The sequence below is a fragment of the Theropithecus gelada genome, chromosome 2 (assembly GCF_003255815.1).
Source record: "Theropithecus gelada isolate Dixy chromosome 2, Tgel_1.0, whole genome shotgun sequence".
Lineage (NCBI taxonomy): Eukaryota > Metazoa > Chordata > Mammalia > Primates > Cercopithecidae > Theropithecus > Theropithecus gelada.
Window position 1 is genome coordinate 190,501,123 of NC_037669.1, and position 24,206 is coordinate 190,525,328.

The following is a 24,206-nucleotide window of genomic DNA, read 5'->3' on the forward strand; positions in this document are numbered from 1 at the left end:
AAACGGATAACTTCAAATGTTCTTGCCTCAAATATTCACACCGTTCCTGTATCGAAGACCTAAGCTATCATCACATTTACACATCTATACTGGTTTAGAAGTGTAAACTTCTAAAACTAGAAGTTTCATCTCAAGCAATCAATTGTCTTAAGACACAGCCGTCAATTTCTAGCCGGCAGATGGACTGAATTCAACTTAATTTTTTAAAAGCCCAGTTTCCATACTTGGCATACAACTTCCAGGCAGGGTCCAGATCTTGCTCTCCTCTGAGGGGAGCCCCTCAGCATGTCCCTGCTCTCTGTGGATACATGTTCCATTTTAAATAAACATCCCTTTACATTGCAGCCCCCCTGTGAACCACTCACTTCCTGGTTTGCTTTTCCTTTGAGCCTGGCGGGTGGATGATGACGCTGAGTGCGGGTGGCCAGGGAGCATGCGCACCACGGGCTAGGGAGTGTGCCTCTGGACTGGGCATTCTCTGCCTCCCTATACCCTTGCCAAGCCATTGATCCTCCTTCCTGAGATAAAATCTGCCCTTGGTGCCATCCAGCACTCCACTCTTTCGATTCCTAGTCTTCTTCTGACTTCTCCGCTTAAGCTTGCCTCCCCCGGGTTCCATCCCTTCCTCCTTTCTCAGGGTCTGTGCTCCGGATGCTATCCTTACTCTCTTCATCAAGGATGTGGCCCACAAAGCACCTGCTATTCCTAAATCTTCAACCTCCCTTACCGTTTTGAGTTTTCCCCCTCAGCATATGAGCACATTTATTTCTTTACAATCCTTAAGAGCCACGCTGCGACCTCTCTCCTCCCTTCTCACAGAGAATGCCTGGGTTGTGCCCGTGGCCCACACTGCCCCACGACTCTCTCCTCCCCACCCTTGCAGCCAGCCTCGCTCTGGGCCCTGCACTCTGCTACAGGCTCTGGCCTGGACGACTCAGGAAACAAACCAGACGGTCATTTTTCTGTCCTTTCCTCTGTCAGCATTACAACACTTGTAAAGTGTTGACCATGTTCAAACTCCATCCTTGAAATTCCCTCCTTCCTAAAACCCTGCAACATCTCTTTCTTCTGAGTTCTTCCAACCTCTCTGGCAATTTCTCAGTACCCACTATGGGACTGTCTCCTTTTACCTTCTATCAGTATCTTTGTCCTCTTGTCACTCGGCCCCCCATAGTAGTGGTGAGCATCTACATGCCCAAAGAAGACTACCCCATCTGGCATTTTCAACCCATAGTTCTTTCCTGAGCTCTCAAGTCGCGGACTCAGCTGCACACGGGACATCTCCACATACATGGAAGTCGGCATGTCTTAAACTTGATTCCATGACCCCAGCCCTCATCCCTACAGAATGCCCCACCCCTGTTTTCCTAGGCTCACCCTGTATCTCATCCCTGTATCTGTCTTATGAATCTCAACCCCATTTCACTGCCTCGGTACAGAAGTTTCAAGCTTTTTACTTTCATCTTCCCCAGACTGATCTCCTCAACTCCGGTCTTGCCTCCCTGCTATCCGTTGGCCATGATCCAGTCCAAACAACCCTGTCTCTGTTAGAAGATGTCTCAGGGCTTCCTGCTGCCTTCATGACTGCAGAAACTGGCTTGCTTTGCTCCCAGCCAACTCGCCTGCCTTATTCCCTGCAAGCAGGCCTCATCCCCCCTCCTTCTCCCCACGCACAAAGCTGCCTCAGTGCCCAAGCCCTCCATGCTCTCTGTTTTCTGTCGCTTTGCAGTCTTTGTGCCCGTGCTGGAAGTTTCCCTTCCCCGCATCTCTACCCAGAGACCTCCTACCTCGCACGTCCTTCAAGACTTGGCTCAGTCTGCTTCGGAAAGCCCAACCTGCCCAGTCCCATGTTCTGACCCTTCCCCACCCCTCTCGCCCTCTCCCTGGGACATTGTTTGTATGTTTGTTTTTTGAGAAACCCAGGCTTTCCTGCCTCAGCCTCCTGAGTAGCTGGGTTTACAGGCATGCACCACCATGCCTGGCTAATTTTTTTTTTTTTTTTTTTTTTAGTAGAGACGGGGTTTCAACATGCTGGCCAGGCTGGTCTCAAATTCATGGCCTCAGGTGATCTGCCCTCCTCGGCCTCCCAAAGTGCTGGGATTACAAGCATGAGCCACCACGCCTCCCTGCCCGGCCTCCCTGGGACATCTAACACAGCACTGCTGACATTGGACTGTAGTGTAGGTTTATCTGTCTCCCCAGCTCAGGCTATGCATGTTTTGGAGGCAAAAATGATGTATTTTTCTGTACCCCCGGCACCTGGCACAGTGGCTGGCGTACAGAAGTCGTTCAGGAAGCTGTATGCTACCAGTGTAGTAAGAACGGTTGATACTTGAAGGTTCACAAAATGCTTCCACAAACACCATTTCTTTTGATCCCGAAAGCAATCCAGACAGGTAAGTATGGCTGGTGATGTTACCGTTATATCAAATGTGGATATTTACGCTCGGAAAGTGTAGGTGAACTGGCCAAGGTGACAGCTAGGAGGTGACAGATGTGGAATCTCTGGAACCCACATCTTCTGGCCATGAGCGCCATACTTAAGCTAGTCTCTATGGTTGCACGAGCATCCCTTCCCTGCCACTTGCCAGGGGATATACACCTAGTTTTGATCTCTGTGATTCATGCATTTTTGCTGCATATGTAACCAGAACCAATTTGCTGGAAATCTGTTCTCATCCCTGATTTGCTGGTGTAAAACATGTGGGGACTGCGGGTACCTTTCTTCTGTCTCTCAGATGGCACAGAATTAATGTAATCAAATTCCTTTTTTTTTTTTTCTGAGATGGAGTTTCGCTCTTGTTGCCCAGGCTGGAGTGCAATGGCGCCATCTCAGCTCACTGCAGCCTCCGCCTCCCGGGTTTCAGTAATTCTCCTGCCTCAGCCTCCTGAGTAGCTGGGATAACAAGCATGCGCCACCACGCCTGGCTAATTTTGTATTTTTATTAGAGACGGGATTTCGCCATGTTGGTCAGGCTGGTCTCGAACTCCCGACCTCAGGTGATCTGCCTGCCTCGGCCTCCCACAGTGCTAGGATTACAAGCGTGAGCCACCACACCCTGCCAATCAAATTCTTTTTAAACATAAAGATTAATACTCCTCAGCAAAAATGAATTTCCAGTTATTTTTCAGAATCAAAAATTCTGTACAGAGAATGGGAAAATAAATCATAAACTTTCAGGAGGAAGAAAAGTATCCAATTTTGAAAATCCTATTTGTGAGGCTGGTTTGAAAAAGACTTGTCTGTTATAGGTGAATGAGTCATAACGTGACCTAGAGAAACCAGTAACTAAAAGCATGTAGGGTGTAACAAGCGAATTCCAAAGCACTAGGACTGAAGGCACACCAGAAAAGCCACAAACACAATGTGGCTGTTTGTCACAAGATCAATACAATCTCTGTCAGCAAAGTGTTCTCCACCCAAAAAGAAGTTGGTGACTTTCCAGATAAAATTTTTTTGGCTTTTTCTGCCGATCTGTGATTCCTGGTACTTTGCATTCCAGTTTTGCGATACAGCAAAATAAATATTACCTGAGGGGTTTACAGCTTCTTCAGGTCACCTGCAGCCAGGGTGCAGTGCCTGACAAGAAGTGGGCCCTGCACCAGCGTGGGTCACTGGCCCACAAAACACTTCCCAGTGGGGCTGACTAGTCATTCGTGCACCAGGGATTAGTGCAACTTCTGCTCTGCACCATTCCAGGTGCCCGAGTTTCTACAATAAACAAGACAGGCAAAGCACTGGCTCTCGAGAGGCTGTTATTCCACCATCAGGAAGAAAACAAATAAAGGAGAGAATGGGCCAGGTACAGGGGTTCACGCCTGTAATCTCAGCACTTTGGGAGGCTGAGGCAGGATTGCTGAAGGCTAGGAGTTCAAGATCAGCCTGGGCAACAGAGTGAGACATTATCTCTTCAAAAAAAAAAAAAATTAGCTGGGCACAGTAGCACACACCTGTAGTCCCAGCCACTCAGAAGGCTGAGGTGGGAGGATCACTCGAGCCCAGGAATAAGGCCGCAGTGAGCTATGATTGCGCCACTGCATGCCAGCCTAGGCAACAGAGTGAGACCCGGTCTCAAAAAACAAAAAAAAAAAAAAAAGAGAGAAAGAAAAAAAAGAGGGAATGTAAACTCATGGGAAACACTGTGAAGAAATGAAATAGGATGTCATGATGGAAGGGGTCAGAAGCAGGGTGGGGTCTAATTTAGAATGGACAGAGAAGGAAGGGCTTACTGAGTAGGTAACTCCTGAAGCCAGGAAAGCCAGTAAAACAAAGCAAGTCTAACAAAATGCCCAACCTGATTTTGAAGAACTAGTCAATGATGGTGGAAAATGTCACCTCTGGCCAGCCTGGGCAATGTTCATAAATGGCTGGTGCTTGGGGCCATAACTTGGAGCAGGGTCATTTGCTGCTGTTTTTATGATCACACAACTACTAAAAACCTCTCTACAGGCTGCAGGCCGGGCGCGGTGGCTCACGCCTCTCATCCCAGCACTTTGGGAGGGTGAGGCGGGAGGATCACAAAGTCAGGAGATGGAGACCATCCTGGCTAATATGGTGAAATCCCATCTCAAAAAAATACAAAAATTAGCCAGGCGTGGTGGCGGGAGCCTGTAGTCCCAGCTACTCGGGAGACTGAGGCAGGAAAATGGCATGAACCCGGGAGGCAGAGCTTGCAGTGAGTGGAGATGATGCTACTGCACTCCAACCTGGGCAACAGAGCAAGACTCTGTCCAGAAAAAAATCTCTCTCTACAGTCTGCAAAGCACTTTAAATATTTGAAGTGGAAGTGAATTCAGAGACAGTGAACTTAATCTCTTTGTTTGCCACATGAAGAAACGGTTATGGCCCTGGTTGGCTTTGCATCCACATGTTCATTCCATAGGCACCCTCTGAGTTCTTGCCTTGCACACAGTGGTGGGCAGGGAACCACAGGGGATACAGAAATAAACAAAATTCGAAAGGCCTTCAAAGAGATCCCTGTCTAGCAGGGAACACATTATCTAAGCCACCTAGGAGGAAAACAGTGCTGCAAGCAGAGTCATCCCCAGACCCCACCCAGAACTAGCAAGGTGCAAGCCAGAACTAGAACCCTGGACTCCAGACTTCTCGTCTGGGATTTTGTTTTCTGTTTCTTTCTTTCCTTTTTTTTTTTTTTTTTTTTTTTCTGAAATTTCTCAGTTACTTCCACCTGGAAAATCTCCCTGTGTCCCCAGGCCAACATCACCACCAGTCCCTTTGGCTAATAATTAGCTTTCAGGTCTCAAATTAGATGGCCCCCTCTGAAGCCTTGTGTGAGCCTCTTCTCCCTGAATTTCCTTCTGCTGTGCCCTCACTCTGTGCTGTGCTGCCATCAACATTGCCCCATCAGACCTCTCATCACATGGGCCTATGAGCTGCCCTTCAGGGTCACACTGCAACCTTGGGACCTGACACAGTGCCTGCCATACAGTAGGGGGCTCAATAAAGTTCTATTACCCAAGTAGGCAGATAGACAACTATATGGAGCACGCTGCCACCACTCTCACCCTAATGCAATCTTTTCTCTCTTTTTTTAAGATGGAGTCTCACTCCGTCACCAGGATGGAGTGCAGTGACATGATCTCAGCTCACTGCAACCTCCGCCTCTGGGGTTCAAGCAGTTCTCCTGCCTCAGCCTCCTGAGTAGCTCGGATTACAGGTGGGTGCCACCACATCCAGCTAATTTTTGTACTTTTACTAGAGACGGGGTTTCACCATGTTGGTCAGGCTGGTCTTGAACTCCTGACCTCATGATCTGCCCACCTCGGCCTCCCAAAATGCTGGGATTACAGGAGTGAGCCACGGCACCCTGCCTCTCCTTTTCTTCTTTCTCACCTCTCTGCCTCCTTTTCCCACATCCTGGCACCTCCTCAGACCCCAGTGTACCTACTTGCCTCACCGGGGCTCCACCCAGACCTCCTTCCCAGGAAGTACTGGGAGTCCATTCACACTGCACTTACCTACCTCCGAGTGCGAGGCGTCCTGGCTGAGGAGCAACAGGACACACAAGAAATGCCCTGAACCAGCCTGTTTCTCTCTGGCTGGATCCTTTTGCAGGGGACTGGGAAGTCGTCTCTTCTACCCTCAGCACAGATGAGCTCCACAAAGCCATGGTTTCTTAGCGGTTTCCCAAGTCCCCTCACAGGACCCTCTGACAGACAAGACCGGGAGGGAATAAATACCCGGCTGTGTCAGGGAAAGAGAATATGGGTGATTTTTTTCCCTTTTCTTCATTTTCCAAACAACTCCATAAAGTACTTATGCTACTTTTATATCCAAAACGTTTACATTTTTTAGAATGAGTCTTTGACAACAGCTTGGAGAACATGTTTTCCTCTTCTGAATGCCGGTTATACTGACAGTCATTACGGTTCAGCTCAGCATGTAAACACCCTCTTCCTAAGTCCTGAGTATTGTTGGATCTCTCATGGCTAGACTGTCACACGGAGACAATTCGCGCTGCTTTACTCTACATCTCTCTACTAAGATCATCCCAGGGTCTGCCTGGCATGTTGTGGCTGCTCATAACTTATTATTTGGCTTTTTTGCTCAGGCTGCAGGTTTTGAGACAGCCCAGGGCTTCCACTCCAAGACTGAGGAAAAGGCTCTCCTCCTTCTCCACCCTGCCTGAGCACTGGTTCCACTCTCTTCCCTGAACTTGATGACTAACAAGTATTTCAGTCTCTGAATTCAGCTCTCTGGTGGATTAAGGTGGGAGGCAAATTTGTTGTCACGCTCCCAGTCAAGAGGTGGAGTTTTTCTCCTCCCCGCGATTCTGGTCTGGCCCTGTGACTGCTTTAATGAATAGAAGGTGCAGAAGTCATACTGGGCCAGTTCCAGGTACAAGCTTTAGGAAGGCCTGGGAGATTTTACTTTTGCACATTGGAGAGCCCTGAGCCACCATCTAAGAAGTCAGCTACACTTATGGATAGACCACATGGAGCAGCCACATGGAGAGAGGCCTGGCCATCCCAGTATCATGGCTGAGCCCAGCCTGCCAGCCATCACTGCCAAGGCACCAGACATGAGGAAGCCATCTTCGGTGTTGCAGCTGGTAGAGTCCCAGGACGACTGCAGCACAACCAATGCTATGTGGAGCAGAAGAGTCGCCCAGCTGAGCCCACTCAACCCTCAGCATGATGAGAGATAATACAATGTTGTTGTTTTAAGCCTACCAAAAGTTGGCTCCCAACTGTCACCAACACAACCTATTGGTGAGACAAAGCTGAGCTCATTGCTTATTGCGGTAAGGGAGAACGCCACCTGGCAAAGCTTTGGCAGTGTTTCCAGTGGGGAAAGGAAGGTCAGAATGCACTAATAATTGGGAACTTGGTTTAAGGCAGTCTTTCATTACAGGGACTTGATCAGGACTGGGCAAGAATCCTGTGCAACACTCCAAAATTGGTGGAAACAGCAAAGTAAGGATTTTGAGATGAAAGATTCACAGAATCTGAGGGCACAAATTGTCTGTGGATGTTTTCCATGGAATAGTTGATGGAAAGTTTCTTTAATGAACAATCAAACCACTTACCTGGGCAGGAGGCATCTGGAAAAATCAGTCATACTAATGAAGACAGAGAAACAGCACAAAGTCATGTCACTACAGGCAACAGGATATGGTTTAGGTTTCCCGGGTGCAGGCAGAGCATGGAGCTAGCTGGTTTTGGTTCTCAAGCCACTAAGTTTTGGAATGCTTTGTCACAGAAATTAATAATTAAGACATTTCTCTAACCTTTCACTTCTCAATATTTCTGTATTTCTCAATCCATTCATTCATCAAATACTTGCTGTATACCTATTATGTGCCAGGCACTGTGCTAGGCTGGTGATACAAAAGAGAGTAAGATAGACCAGGTCCTCCCTTTCTTGGAGCTTAAATCATCATCAGGAGGAGAAAGACAATAAACCATTAAACCAAAAAGTTAACAAGATAATTTTTATACTGATAAAGTGTTCTGAGGAAAATAAAATAAAGCAATGGAATAGAATTGGTGGGGGGGCAGTGGAGAGCTGGGACGAGAAGATAGAGTTGTGTTAGAAACAACAGTCAATGCTAATCATGGTGGTTCATGCCTGTAGTCCCAGCTACTAGGGAGGCTGAGGCAGGAGGATCGCCTAGGTTCCAGTGATTCTCCTGCCTCAGCCTCCTGAGTAAGTGGGATTACAGGTGCCCGCCACCAGGCCTGGCTAATTTTTGTATTTTTAGTAGAGACAGGGGTTTCACCATGTTGATTAGGCTGGTCTTAAACTCCTGACCTCAAGTGATTCACCTGCCTCAGCCTCCCAAAGTGCTGGGATTACAGGCGTGAGCCACCACACCTTGGAAACAAGTTCTCCAAGCTGTTGTCAAAGACTCATTTTTAAAAATATAAACATTTTGGATATAAAAGTAGCAGTGATCCTCCTGGGCTCAGGAGTTTGAGACTGCAGTGAGCTGTACTCCAGCCTGGGTAATAGAGACAAAAAAAGAAAAGGTGAGGGAAGGAGGGGGGGTGGGGAGGGGAGAGAGGAAGGGAGGGGAGAAGGGAGGGGAGGGGGGAGGGAAAGAGAGGAAGGAAGGAAGAAAGGAAGGGAGGGGATGGGGGAGGGAAGGAGAGGAAGGAAGGAAGAAAGGAAGGAAGGAAGGAGAAAGAGAGAAAGGAAAAAGCAAGAGAGAGAGGGAGAGGGAGGGAGGGAGGGAAGGAAGGAAGGAAGGAAGGAAGGAAGGAAGGAAGGAAGGAAGGAAGGAAGGAAGGAAGGAAGGAANAGGAAGGAAGGAAGGAAGGAAGGAAGGAAGGAAGGAAGGAAGGAAGGAAGGAAGGAAAAGAAAGAAAAAAGAAAGAAAGAAAAGAAAAGAAAGGAAAAGGTGAGGAAAGGAGAGGGAAGGGGATGGGAGGGGATGGGAGGGGAGAGGAGGGGGTGAGGGAAGGAAGGAAGGAAGGAAGGAGAAAGAGAGAAAGAAAGGAAAGAAAGGAAAAAGCAAGAAAGCAAGAAAGGGAGAGAGACGGAGGAGGGAGGAAAGAAGGAAAGAAGGAAAGAAGGAAAGAAGGAAAGAAGGAAAGAAAGAAAGAAAGAAAGAAAGAAAGAAAGAAAGAAAGAAAGAAAGAAAGAAAGAGGAAGGAAGGAAAAGAAAGAAAGAAAAAGAAAGAAAGAAAGAAAGAAAGAAAGAAAGAAAGAAAGAAAGAAAGAAAGAAAGAAAGAGAAAGAAAGAAAGAAAAGAAAAGAAAGAAAAGAAAGAGAAAGAAAGAAAAGAAAAGGAAGAAAGTTGGTCAAGGTAGTCCACTTGAACAGATGACGTCTGAGCTGGATGATATGCAAACGGTGGAAAAAGCCAAACAGGTAAAGATCTAGGGTGAGAATATTACAGGCAGAGGGCACAGCACAGGCAAAGTCCCTGAGGCAGACAGGAGCTCAGAGTGCCAGAGGGACTGAAAGACCATGTGCCTGAAACACGGCAACCAAAGAGAATGTGTTCCAAGTTGAGACCAGAAAGGCTGGCAAAGGTCAGTTCACATAGGGCCTTGAAGGCTGGCGAAAGTCAGTTCACATAGGGCCTTGACGGTATCACAAGGAACTTGGACTTGAGTCTAAGTGCAATGGGAAGCCCCTGGAGCAGCGTTGCCTAAAAGAAATAAGATGTACTCAGGCGGCAGAGGTTGCAGTGAGCCGAGATTGTATCTGTGCTTTCCAGCCTGGGCAACAGAGCGAGACTCTGTCTCAAAAAAAAAAAAAAAAAAAAAGAGAGAAAGAAAGAAAGAAGATGTGAGCCATGGAGCCTTGTATGCACTTTTAAATTGTCTAGTAGCCAAATTTTTAAAAAAAGAGAAAAAATGGTAGAATTAATTTTAATTATATATACTTCACCCAATATATCCAGATAGTATGATTTTGACATGTAACCCATATACAACATTATCAACAGGCTATTTCACATTCCTTCTCTGGTACTAAGTCTTTGACATAGGTTTGGGTGGTATCGTTACAGCCCATCTCAATCCAGAAAGTTGCCGTAGCCACATTTCAAGTGCTCAGTAGATTCCTGGGTCAGTGGCTACCATACAGGCCAGCTCAGCACTGGAGGGTTTAAGGATCATTATCCTCCCAGGTAGGTTAAAGCTGTTTTTCATTTCTTCTTTTATCTCCTACCTATCTGCCATTATCATTCCTCAAGAACTTAGAGAATTCCATGTAAGTACTTCCCCATCTATCTCATCCTCTTTACCTCAGCTCACGTGTCTTCAGTATTTTGTACATCAGGTTATTGCTACACCCTCTGAATTGGGCTTTTTGCCTTGTGTCCACTTCCTCCAATCTCTCTCCACCAGGTTACTGGTGTGTTCTGCTAAAGCAGAGACCCCACCTTCTCCCATTTCCCCTTCAAAATCTTCTGTGGCTCCCACTGCCTGCTGAAGTTCAAACACTGAGGCCCTCAAGACCCCATCAAACAGTTCCACCCTGCTTTTAACCTTCTTTCCCCCTGCCCCTTTTATGTGACACAGTTAAAACCCAGGTCTCAGCTCGGTCCACTTCATCACACTTACCCCAATGACTTATGAAAGTAATGTTATCTTATTTCCCAGAATTTCCTTAAACACCATGGAACAATTGTAGCTAAACACTGAAAGCTTTTAGGACCTGTTTCTGTTTCTATTTCCATTAATAATAATTTTCCTCTCTATAAAAAATTGTTTCATATTTGTCTTATTTGATCATTTTTATTTTGTAATTTTTTTTTTTATTTTAAGGGCAATTCCAGTGGTCCACAACATTTGGATATGAGATGTCTACTTGTTTAATTTCTCAGTAGTTCTCATCCCACAAGAAAACTCCTAGCAAAAGTGATGCAAAAAATGTCAGTAATCAGGCATCATACAAGGTTCATGTGTGTGTATGAAAATTGAAGCTAGGCTGAGCGTGATGGCTCACGCCTGTAATCCCAGCACTTTGGGAGGCTGAGGAGGGTGAATCACTTGAGGTCAAGAGTTCAAGATCAGCCTGGCCAACATGGTAAAACCCTGTTTCTACTAAAAATACAAAAATTAGCCTGGCTGGGTGGTGGGCACCTGTAATCCCAGCTACTCAGGAGGCTGAGGCAGGAGAATCACTGGAACTCAGGAGGCGGAGGTTGCAATGAGCTAAGATCGAGCTGTTGCACTTCAGCCTGGGCAACAAGAGTGAGAAAAAAAGAAGGAAGGAAGAAAGGAAGGAGGGAAGGAAGGAGGGAAGGAAGGAAGGAAGGAAGGAAGGAAGGAAGGAAGGGAGGGAGGGAGGGACAGAGAAAACTGAAGCTAAAGCATACTTAATTGCCTTTGAGCAACCTTTGACATCACTTCAAATTATAAGAAACACTATGGGATATTGAACGTGTAGGCTAGGAATCTTTAAAATCCTCTTTGGCTTTAGTTATGACATCAAAGCACCTTGGCTGCCATCTTTGAAGTATGGTTGAAAGGTTGGTATTTTTCTTTTTCCCCTTATTTGAAAAACTTAAGTAACTGAAGATGTAATTTTGTAGACTCTGCTCCAAAAGAGCCATCGATAAACAATTCACGGGATGTCCACATGCCAGTGAGGTTACAAGCTGCTCTTGACTGTTTATGGATGTGAGATTTAACTCCTGAATTAGACTGGAAGTAAATTGAGTCATAGATTAATATTGAAGGAAGCTTGCATTTGCATATCTAAAAATTAGTATTTAAAGACAAACGTCTCATAAGGTTGTTCCAGCTGGGGTTCCCATTCCCTAAGTCTGTCTAACAACTTGATTTTAGTTTCACTTGGGAGTCTACTTTAGTCCTCTGTACATATTTGATATAAATGAAGATCGAATAGCAAACACTTTTTGCTTGGCTAACAGGCACATAAAGGCAGTTCTTCTCCTTGCCAGACCACCCAGTTTGGGGTTTTGCTGAGAAAACTCACAAACAAAGCTCAGTAAAGCTCAGGGCTCCCCAGACTGCCTAGAGTTCTGTTCTCCATCTTTTTCCTACCTCCTCCCAACACGAAACTCTTACAGAGCACCTACTGTGTGCTGTGTCTGTGGAAAGACGAATGAGACCCTGGGCTGTCACAAGTGTCTCCTGAAATTGGGTGTAAATAATTAAAATAAAATAGGGGCCTGCTGAGGTGATTCAAGCAAAACAAGTGCTTCTTCTTTAAAAGGCTGAGGATTCCAGGTGGCTTGTAGGCAGTGCAGTTGGAGAACTAGAGGATAGGTTAGAAGAGGCTCCAGGGCTGGGTGTGATTGAAAGAGGGTGGGCAGAGCCATGCCAGGTCTGACTGGTTTCATGTGCTAATGAGTCACAGTCAGCAATCAATCTTTATCCAGGAAGAGCTGCCTCTTTAAATCCCCCGGCGGGGACCAGGTGGAGCCAGAAGAACCTGACCTGGAGATGGGCCCTGTTCCAACCCACTGTGACCTTGGCAATGTCACCTGCCCTCATTTAAAAATGGGAGCGTGGGATCATATGGTTCCTCCAGCTTGAGACCAGAGTCCTCTGAACTGCTGTCCCCAGATGCCTGCCTCTTGAATGGGGTCAGGCTGTGCATACATTGTGAGCTGTGTAACCATGTATGCCAGACATTGCAGTTAGAAGTTGATGGTTATGTTCATGAATCACATGAATCACAGGTATACATGTTCTGTCCCAAGACACAGAACCCCTTTAAGCCTCTACAATTTACCCACCCTTGTCCCCAGTCTCTGCCCAGTCCTGAGTCCTCCCTCTTTTGTCTCCTCCCTCACTGGTTCATGTTTTAATCATTCATTCATTCATTCATTCATTCAACGAACACCTTTAGCACCTACTGTATACTAGGCACTATATGGGGTACCCTATTCCTGACCCCAGTCTGGGGCAAAGTTTCTAAGTGGAAAGGGAGAAAGAAAAGGCAGGCAGGGGTCCCAGAGACTGTGCCATCCCATGCTGTCAGGCCTGTCTAGGAATATGATGTTCAGCTACCACCCTGAACGTCATATTCTCCAGGCTGGGTGCGGTGGCTCACCGCCTGTAATCCCAGGACTTCGGGAGGCCGAAGCGGGCGGATCACTTGAGTTCAGGAGTTCTAGACCCACCCGGGCAACATGGGGAAACCCCATCTCTACAAAAATACAAAAAAATTAGCTGGGCATGGTGGCACACACCTCTAGTCCCAGCTGCTTGGGAGGCTGAGGTGGGCAGATTGCTTGAGCTCAGGCTGCAGTGAGCCGAGATCACGCCACCGCACTCTAGCCTGGGTGACAGAGCGAGGCCCTGTCTCAAAAAAAAAAAAAGAAAAAGAAAAAGAAAAAAGACAGCTCTGCAGTTCTGGGGATAGGAAAGCCTATTCCACTATGTGCGGATCCCTCTGCAGCTGCCACCCGCTTTCTGGATTTTCTCCAGATTTCCTAGAGTAAGCAGTGAGGGGAGTTTCTGTACAGGAGTGTCCTGTCACATCTCAGGTTCAGCCTTTTGAGATTAAACCTGTGATTCCCCACCCCCTACATCTCCCTCTGCCCTGACTCACAGGAGTGCCCTCCCTTCTCTGTCCAGGTAAAGCATCTTCAGTCACTCTGGCCACCTTATACTCAAGTACATTTGGGTGCCTGGGGCCCTCTGAGGAGGGAAATGACCTCTGGAGTGGAAGGGCCAGTGTGGCCAGGACAAGTGGAGGCGGCACTGACTGACCTGATGAAGACTGAAGCCACAGCAGAAAGCTGCAGTGGGGTGGGGAGAAGGCTTGGGGTGCTTTGGAGGGAGGTCCCTGGCAGACCCGGACAGTAGCTGAGTGATCTGGGTTTCAGGATTCAGGTTACCTGACAGCGACAGGTAACCTGTTCTCCGCACCTCCAAGCACCTCCTGCCCCTCACTATGGCTCTCTGTACTTGCAATGAACTGGGAGAGGCAGTTCTGGAATCTAACCCGTGCTCCAGGGAGGTAAGACGAGCTCCCCGGGCCACCAACAGAGCAAGCCAGGCCCTCGCTTCTGCTGGGGTGAGGCGCTCCCACCATCCCCAGCCTGTCCTGGAGAGTGACGCCTCCCTCTGGGGTGCTGGCCTTGGCCTTCAGTCCTTGGGGAGGCCACATCTTACCCACATTTTTCTTTGGCCTGAAGAGAGTTCATGTCCATAATTAAGGGGGTGACGAAGGCAGGGAAAGGGAAAGTGGAACAGGGATCCCAGAGCCTCCCAAAGCTGTTACAGCCTCTGAATGAAGGAAGGAGAAGACATGTCCCAGCCAGGGTGGGGAGAATTGTTCAAAGGTGAAAGGCAGAGATGAATTAAGGTGAGTGTGTAGCAGTGGGTGTGGAGAGAACGAGACTGATTTACAGTCTTTTGAGGGCAAAAAGTTAGACTCTTTTCTCTGTCTTCAAAGCCAGATCCCAGGGCTCAGCCTGAGAATCTCTCTCTGTCTCTCTCTCTCTCTGTGTCTCTCCACCCGCCCCCCTCCCCCAACCCTCCCTGCCCCATACTCCTTTCTCTCTCCTCCATTTGCCAAGCTTCTCAGGACCTGGCATTTACTTCTGCCAAGCTGTAGGTCTTCCTCCCCACTCCAGGAATTTCACAAATAAATCACTGAGAACAGAGCCTGCCTCACAGCAAACAGCACAGGATTTCTGCTCAGCCTCTGTGGCCTCGGACCAGCTTCTGGGAAAGAGCCCCTGCCTGGCTACAGGCGCAAACACAGCCCTGCCTTTCACAAACACTCAGGGCGAGAAGCAGTAGGGAGAAACCCCAAGCCCCCAGGTGAAGGAGCTGCGCCCAGGCGCCCACGGTAAGGTCAGGCTGTGCCAGGGCCATGGCTCCCGTCCCTCCCCCCACCACCGGCTGAGCTGGGATCCAAGGCACAAGGCTTCTCCCCCAGGGACCTGGCCACTCAACTCAGCGACCTTGACAAAGTTATTTTAGCCTCCCTAGACTTCCCTTTCCCTGTTTTTACATAGATCAGAGGTTTACGCTGCTTAATTCACAAAGAAACTACAAGGAAAAAAACTGATTTGTTTTGAAGCATTCTATCTTCCTGAGAGGAACGCAGGTTCTAGCAAACTCTTCGAACAGACACAGACACATATGTACACACATGCACGATATATTGACCTGTCCACACACTTACACTGCACCCATTCATGGACTGGGCTGCAGCTCCCCTGGCATAGGGACACTGATGCACTGCTGTGGCCCCTACTATGTGGTGCTTGGAGCAAAGCTAATTCTTGATAAATATTCACCGAATGAGTGTACTTGACAATATGCACAGGCATCCTCTCCTTATGCCAGTCACTGTGCTCGGGGCTGGGGGACAGCCCTGCCCGCAAGGTGCTTATAGTCCAGGAGGGAGACTTGCACGTACACTCACACAGCCAATGTGGAGTATTAATGGGCACCAGGACAGAAAAGAAAGGAGAGGCCAGAGCAGCTCAGAGAGGGGGGAGCCCGGCTCTGTCCCATGGTTTGGGGGCTTGGGGGACACCTGAGGAGGATGTCAAGAGGAAATACCTCAGAGCACTGAAGGAAGAGGGAGACGAGGTGGCTGCAGATGTCTCCCAGCAGAGGGAACGCATACTCCAAAGCACGAAGCCCTGAAGTGACACAGTAGAGTCAGGAGACTACGAACTGCTTCTGGTGGTTGGACCGTAAAGAAGCAGGCAGCATAGTGAGACCCCATCTCTACAATCAAATAAAAATAGCCGGGTATAGTGGCACATGCCTCCCACTAGTCCTAGCTATCCAGGAGGCTGAGGTGGAAGATTGTTTGAGCCCAGGAGTTCAAGGCTGCCGTGAGCTAGGATCGTTCCCCTGCACCCCAGCCTGGGTGACAGAGCAAGACTTTGCCTCTAAAAATAGTGGGAAGGGCAAGGCGGTGAGTTGTGGAGCCACAGGCTGGGTGAGGAGTGCTGAGTCTGCAGACCGTGCGTGCTTTCTTTCAACGATCCCTATCCTTCCCTCCAGCATTCCTCTTAGACTCTTAAAATATGCAGCTTCAGTATCTTTTATCCTAAATGCTTGGGACCAGAAGTGTTTTGGATTTCTCATTTTTTCAGACTTTGGGATATCTGCATTATGCTTACGGTTGATTATTTCTAATTCAAAAATCCGAAATCCAAAATGCTCCAATGATACTTCTTTTGAGAGTCATGTCAGTGCTCAGAATGTTTTAGATTTTGGAGCATTTCAGATTTGAAATGTTTGGATTCGGGATACTCGACCTGTCATAGTTTTACTTTTCTCTCTGCTGATTGAGAAACTAGACATGCATAGGAGAGCTTACAGACCTCTCCCAGCAACTCAGGGACAACCCACTTCTGCCGTCGTTCTTCACACTGAAGTGCCTCAGTCGGAAAGCATTACTTAGGTGACCATATACTTTACTATGTAACTGGTTCACTCGAGGGAGTGAAAGAGGTTATTACCAATGATGAAACCCTGGGGAAAAAACAAGAACCACTATTCTGTGCAAACCAGGATATATGATCACCCTAGGTAAAGATATTGGGTTGAGGCCGGGCACAGTTGGCTCATGCCTGTAATCCCAGCACTTTGGGAGGCTGAGGCAGGAGGATCACTTGAGCCCAGGTGTTCAAGACCAGCCTGGGCAACATGGTAAAACCCTGTCTCCACAAAAAAATACAAATATTAGCCGAGTGTAGTGGTGTGTGCCTGTAGTCCCAGCTACTGGAGAAGTTGAGACAGGAGAATTGCTTGACCCCAGGAGGTTAAGGCTGCAGTGAGCGGTGATCATGCCACTGCATTCTAGCCTGGGCAACAGAGAAAGACTCTGCCTCAAAAAATAAAATAAAATAAAATAAAATAAAATGAAAATATTTGGGGTTTCCATTAAAGGATTGTATAGAGGTAAGTGGTATCATCAGATTCACATTATTAGAATTGAGCTACCCCCTCTCACCCTAACTTCTTCATAGAACAGTGAGTGTAAGAGGACAGGATGGTTTGGATGGTCTCTGAGGCTCTTCCCAGCTTCAGCCTCTTCTGTAAATCTCTGTTTGGCAGGCATTTGAGCTGCAAGAAGGGTTGAATAAAATGTAACCTCAAGGAACTTTTGGGGGCAAACTGCAATTTAACCTAAACCGTGAAGATCCTTACCAATATCCTGTGTTTTTAGCTGAAACCCTATAAAAGTGCCCAAGAAAAACACTCCCAAGGAACCTCCGCTCATCCACCCAACCAGGAAGGGAAAGGCGATGCCCATGAAAACATTCCATTGAAATTAAAGCCCTGCTGCCACTCAGCCTCTCCCGCAAGTCCTAGTCCTTCCCTTCCTCTCTTTCTCCCTCCTCCCTTTCCTCCTCCTGACTCCAATAGCAAGCAGGTAGGGTGAGATTGGGTCCATAAAAGCATGTGAGCATTCAGTAGCTTTAGTCAGTGCCATCATTTCAACTCCTGCAGCAACCCCCCCTCTCTTAAATAAAATCCTTCATGGCTCTCTAGTGCCTTGAGAACTAAGCACAAACTCTTGAACCTCTATTTCAAGATCTTTTGCTTTGTCTCCATCTTGTTCCTTGTGCACCCTTTCTTACAACTTAATTGGAATTCTTGCTAAACAAATTTTGCATATTCTCTCTAGGTGCTTACTCATGTTCTATCTACTCCTGACTTATCTAAATTGTGCCAATGAATTTCATCTCTCCATGAAGTTTGGCTTTTCTCCTTTCGGTCTTTTCTTCCAAGTTACTCAAACACGTATCTTTCAAGATACTGTACTTCTAAATAAAGGTAGAATTAATAGTGCTGGTATTTGTCTCTGAATTGTCTTGCTAAGGAACTGAATACTGGTGTGGCTTAAAGCACAGCCTTGTAAAGGGCATCTGCATTAAGTTCAGCATCAATATAGTGAACTTCTGGGAGAGGGGGACCACCAGGTTGCCCTAGGAGAGGTGAATCTGCCTAGACTGGAAATGGAGCAGATCAAAACACTCACGCTGATCAGTAGCGAGACTGTTCCTGTGAACAGCCACTGCACTCCAACCTGGGCAACATAGCAAGACTCCATCCCTTAAAAAAATTAAGACCTTCTCTTCAAAAGACACTGCCTTGAGAATAAAAAACTTCAGAGAAAAAGAAAATAAATGGAGAAAATATTTGCAAATCACAAATCTGATAAGGGAATTGTATCCAGATTATATGAAGAATTTTCAAACTCAATAATAAAAAAAGCAAACCAATTAAAAAATGGACAACACATTTCAACAGACCCTTCATCCCTAAATAATATGATGGTACATAAGCACAGGAAAGGTGTATACCATGGGTCATTTTGGAAACTGCAATTGAAATCACGAGATACGAACCCAGCACACACACACCAGACTGTTTAAAACTGAAAAGACTAACCATGCCAAGCATCGGCAAAAATGTGAAGTAACTAGAACTCTCACACACTGCCGGTCGGAATATAAAATGGTACAAACTATTGCAAAAAATGATTTCTGAAGAAGTTAAACATATGCCTAACGTATGATCCAGCCACTTCATTCACAGGTACTTACCCAAGAGAACTGAAAGCATATGTCGATACAAAAGACCTGTACATAAAATATTCAAGGCAGCTTTATTTGTAACAGTCAAAAACTGGAAACGGTACAAATGCCTATGAATAAGTGAATGGATGAACAAAGGGTGATAGGTCCATCCGATGGGTTACTATTTAGGAATACAATGAAATAAACTATTGACACATGCAACAACATGAATGGATCTCAAGATGATTATGCTGAGTAAAAAAAGCCAGAAAAAGAAGAATATGTCCTCTATGATTCCGTTCATTTACAATTCTCCAAAATGCAGACTAATCTACAATGACATAAGCCAAATTACTTGTTGCCTAGAGACTGGGGGAGGGAAGATAGGGTGCCAGAGTGGCAGAAAGGATCCTAAAGGGATGTGAGGAAACTTTTGAGGGAAGGGATACATCTACTATTTGATCGTGGTGATGGTTTTACAGTTGTACACATATGCCAAACTTACCACTTGCACACTTTTTGTGCAGTTTATTTCATGCCAATCACACCTCAACAAAATTTAATGTTAAAAAATAGATGTAGTATGTCATCTAGGAGCTCAGAGTCGTGGTCTCGCTAAAGAGACGCTACTCATAGAGAAGGGTTTTTGTCTGCATGTTTGTTTTGTTTTAACATCATCTAGCCCAGCATTGCCCACAATCATCACTCAGCATCCGGCCCGACTAACTCACAAGGCACTGCTATCCCTACAAAGTGTCCACACCTGCTATTTGATCATCTGGGTGAGAGGAGGGAGTCAGTATCTATCTAAGTCGGATTTCCTGAGGCTTGTATCAATTGCTTCTGAACTGCAAGTGGCCCCATGGGGTAGAATTGAAAGACTGGTCCACAGGACCTTCGAGCTAGAAGGGCCCTAGGGGTCTTCTGGTTCCCACCTCCATCCAGTGCAGCATTTAATCCACTGTGCCTTGGAGTAATCACCATCTAGTCTCTGACAACGTCTCCTGGGAAACTCCTAGTGTTCACCAAAAGTCAAGAAACTAGCTGCATTCCAATGGGAAGAAGCCAGGGTAGGACAAGAGGAAGTAAGAGAGCTGTCCCTGAAACCCACCAGGATCTTTATCCTTCCTTTCGATGTGGTTCCTTAGGAATCTCACAGTGGGAAGAAATCAATATATTTCAATAGACCAGTGCATTTCTTTTGACCTGTGATGAAGGAGGGTTGGGGAGAAGGGGAAATGAAAGGATTTGATGAATGAGACACATTTGCCAACAGATTCTCTTTTTTTGGAAAAAAAAAAAGCATTTCTGGCTGGCTGGGCTAATTCAGTTTGGTTGGAGTGGTGTATATGTTAGCTCTGACATACTTTGGGCATATCTTTTAATGTTTCATTGCCTTTGCTTTCCTAATTGTATGCATTTAGGACCAAGAGCCTGGGTTTCTTCCTTCTGATTAGTAACAAGACTCCTCACAACTTTGGGGGTCTAGGAAAAAAAAAAAAAAAAGCCCTGCATCGCCAGACAAAACAGGACTGTACCCTTTCTGCTGCTCCGTCACACCTTCTCAAGCTTGGTGATTTCAGCTACTTCTCCGAATGTAATAATCTTATAAACTCTGTCCATTCAATCTGCTCCCAGGCAGGAGCTTAAACTCTCCCCCATTCAAAGTTTATCGGACAGATCTACAGAGGCTTTTCCGGGAGGATGTTTACAAAAGGATTGTTAGTGTTGCCAAGAAAAGAGAGAAGGGGGATGATAGGATTTCTGTAGGGCAGTTTCAGAGGCAGTGAGATTTTAACATAAAGAGGACCTTTCTTTACCTTCTAACACGTCCAAAGGCAGAAGGCAACAGGGGCCAACAGCGTCCTGGTGAGCGGGGTCCCTCCTAATCACTGGAGCCAACAGAGTTTGCCTATTAGGTTAGAATCTTGCTCTCGCTTACTGCAGCTGGAACCATCCCAGAGATTAGAGCCTGTAGCTCCACACTGCCCCACTCCTCTGCTTCCTGTAGAATCACTTTCTTTCATAGGGAAGGGAAGGAACCTCTTAAAAGGTGATGTCTTGTTGCAATAACCGTGTAAGAAAAAAATGTATTTTCTCCGGGGAGGGGGAAATTCTAGAACATGCTAATCACCACATCTAATAAATCATGTGACAAAAGCACAGGGCATTTTGAATATAAGTTCAGTAATATCGGAATGATTTTGAAGTTGTGTATCTGTTAAGGTATTTACAACTCTGAAAGTCCTAATTGTAATCAATTTAAATGCATTTGGTATTTGGTTTATTAAGCTTGGATTCATTACGTGAGACATTTCCCCCCAGATTCAAACATACATCAATACAGAGCTAGCTCTGGAGAACAACTTAACAAATCACTTTAGAAGCTTTTTCTTTTTTAAACATCCTAGAAAAATACTGCTGCAGCCAGCCTTGGGAAACATTTTTTTCTCTCTCTGATAAGGATGACATCATTTTATCCTAGTAAAAGATGAGTTTTCATCATAATAATTAAGCAGGAGAGAAATGATTCCCAGTGAACTGCATGACAAGTTGTGTAACTGTAGTTAATTTTAATGAACAAGCTCCATTTTTGAATTGTTAATCTCCATTTCTTTCCTTTTAGTCAAGACTAAAACTAAATGAATTTCAACAATGAGTTTCCCCCTCCCCTTTCAATGAGCTCTTACATTTCAAGTACCTTATGGAGGAGAAAATGAATTTATCTCATTTTTTGAAGCTGAAGTCTTCAATTGTAAGAAGAAAGACTTCTTATTCATGGCAGCGTCTCTGTGTGATGTAAAAGAAAATCTAAAAGAGACCTTCTAAAGAGAGTCCATTGCAAAGTGAGTGGGAGGTAGGGCTGTGTGTTGGGAGGAAGGGGAAGAGGTTGACGTTCAGCCGGAAATTTCTACAGGAGTTCAATACATAGGGAAGCCATATTAGGCACAAGCTCTAACCTTCGAGTTATGTAACATATGAGCATGAAGATATCTTGGGCACCAAGGTTTTATATTTGACAGCACTGTTTTCAGCAGAACAAACGCGCACCTTTTTTTTTGTTTCAATGAACGATTTTTAGAGCAGTTTTAGTCTCACAGTATCGTGTGTGTGTGTGTGTATGTGTTTTAAAGAAGAAACACCATGTGACTCAACATTTTGGCAAGAAAGAGCTTCCGGAACAAAGAGCAGCAGTAAGATTATTGAATATTAAGCCAAATCCGGGAGCAGGCTCCATTGACCCAGGCTATTTCCACCCACCACTGGGTGGTAGTATGACTGAAACCCTCATTCCCAGGTAAATCCTCAAATCTCCCCCATTCTCTGCAGGTCTCTGATGTCCCTGTCTGGGGAGCGTGTGTGTGTTTGTGTGTGTGAGTGTGTGTGTGTGTGTCTTTTGAATCACTAGAATGCTGTCACGATTGAATGTGAGCTGCAGCCATCATGACAGAGGGTATTGTTCTGACCTTTTCAATCAACAGTTTTCAATCTAGGGCACACAGAGGTGGCTTAGAAGGAGGTCACCACGGGGCATGCGGCCTGAACTATGGTCCTAGGCTTGAGTTTTCGGACACCACAGGATATGCATAATCAGCCAAAGGGAATGAAATGAAAGTTTTCCCTTTAAACTTCAATCATGCACATGCGTCCACTCCACAGCCCCACTGAAAAGGAAAAACTTGGGGTCGCCTGGTGTAGAGGGTCCCGACCTTCACTGCCTAGAACCCTTCTGGGCTACAAGTTTTAAAAGGTCTTTGCGCACCAATGGGTTACTTTAAGTAATCGTTCCATTTCTCATTTTCATTAATTAACTATTCACAGCTGCAGCTACCTTCTATCGAAGGCTCACCGTAGACCTACCCCAACGGCACCCTGAGGTTCAGACTCTTGTCCTTATTTTACAGGTGAAAGCATTGAAGTTCACAGAGATCAAGTAGCTCCATCAAAGTCACTCTGCCAGGAAGCAGATGAGCACAGGCTTGACCCCAGATGTGTCTGCTGTCAAAACCCAGGCAATGAATCACACTTCTATTTGGCCAGGCAGACCTTCTTGTGTGCATGAGGTAGTCCCCAGGGTTACCACACAGCCAAAAGCAAAGAAAGGAGGCATCTGCATCAGACTGCACCCCCCATATCCAGGCAAATGGAGGATTGCCATGAAGCCCTTTGAAATACTGAAAATTGCTCACAGACCCATTCTCTTTCTGTGGGTTCAGAGATAGATAATTGCTTGCCATATCCCAGTCTCTCACTTATGAAACAAGGACACAGAGAACAGGGCTCCCAGCCCTCCTCCACTCTTAGAGACTCCTGGGAAAGGAGAACTCGTAGCTGGGCTTAGGGAAGACATTGCTCTATACTTTCTTTACTTTTCTCCAACGCGAAATTACTTTCCCTGGAATTCTATTCCTCACTGCCTGAGAAGTAAAGGCTTCAGTCTCAACTAGCAAATATCAGAGAATTATGTTTTTTTAAAAATGTCTTCGGTTGAATGATGTTACCAGTATGTGACCCGATGTCTCCAAGATTTTGGAGATCCCACATGCTGACTGCTTCTGGCCACTCTAAAACAATCTGGGAACAAAATCTACCAGCCAAGCAATACAAAGAGCAAGCTGGGCCATCCATCATCAGCAGACACCCTGACACGTGCTCCCTCACACTGCAGAGGTTGGGGTGGGCTGGAAGAGGTGGGGGCATTTCAATAGATCTTCCTGGGACTGAAAACATAAATTCGTACCCAGTTAGCTTTGAGATAAGTCCATTTTGAAAATAACATTTGAGGAGCACCGTGAATCCAGCTTCTCTCTCGGCTGAAAGGGCCCAGGAGCTCAAATTTCTGTTGACTGTGAATTGCTGGGGGCTGGCCGGAGCCTGTTTGTCTCTGTGCCCCCACAGTGCCTAATGTACAACTTGGCAGACCGCAGTATTAAGGAAATACTGGCTTTATTACTAAAAATAAAGCCCAGAACCCCCAGGTTGGCAAGGCGGAGGGATGGGGGTTTGGGGAGGACACTGGGAGAACCTCCTTTTTATACGTAGGATCCCCTTCTCCTGGGAGTCTTCTGAAGCCCACCACTCCCACCTCCATGGTGGTCTCAGGGAACGGTGATACTTCCTCTCATGGGCTGGCTCCAGTGACCTTCCAGGTGTGGTCTGGAGCCTGCTGAGGGGAGGCAAGGACATTAAAAAAAAAAAAAGATTCCAGCAAGGAAATCAGAAACCACAGAGGGAGGCGACTGACAGACCCAGTGAATGTTGACAAGCTGGCTTTAAAATGGAGCTTACGTGTCATCCGCTCTGGGGCACCATGAACCTTGAGAAGCTGCTTTAAAACGGGCTTACATATGATCCGCTGTGGGCCGCCATGGACCCTTTCCCTGCCTCTGTGCGGAAGAGGGCATATCTCAGCCGTATCTCCCAGCAGGGCTGCCTTAGACCCCTACAGTTCTTCATGTACCCTGGCCAAAGACACCCCTCACAAATAATTCAGAAATTCTACAAACATGACAGTAAAGCCTATATTTTTATAATATAGTTAGAAATTTTTTTGAAAAGGAAACAAGAAATAATATGCATGCTATTTGAATTATATTACATTATTAAGACATCAGAAACCAATAACCTAGAAATCTATAACTCATTTTAGGGCTGACCTCAGAGTAAAAAGTTTATTGTCTCCATATACTTGAGAAGCGCCCTGGACTGCAATGCTACCCTCAGATAACTTTCTATTTGCAACCTGGAAAG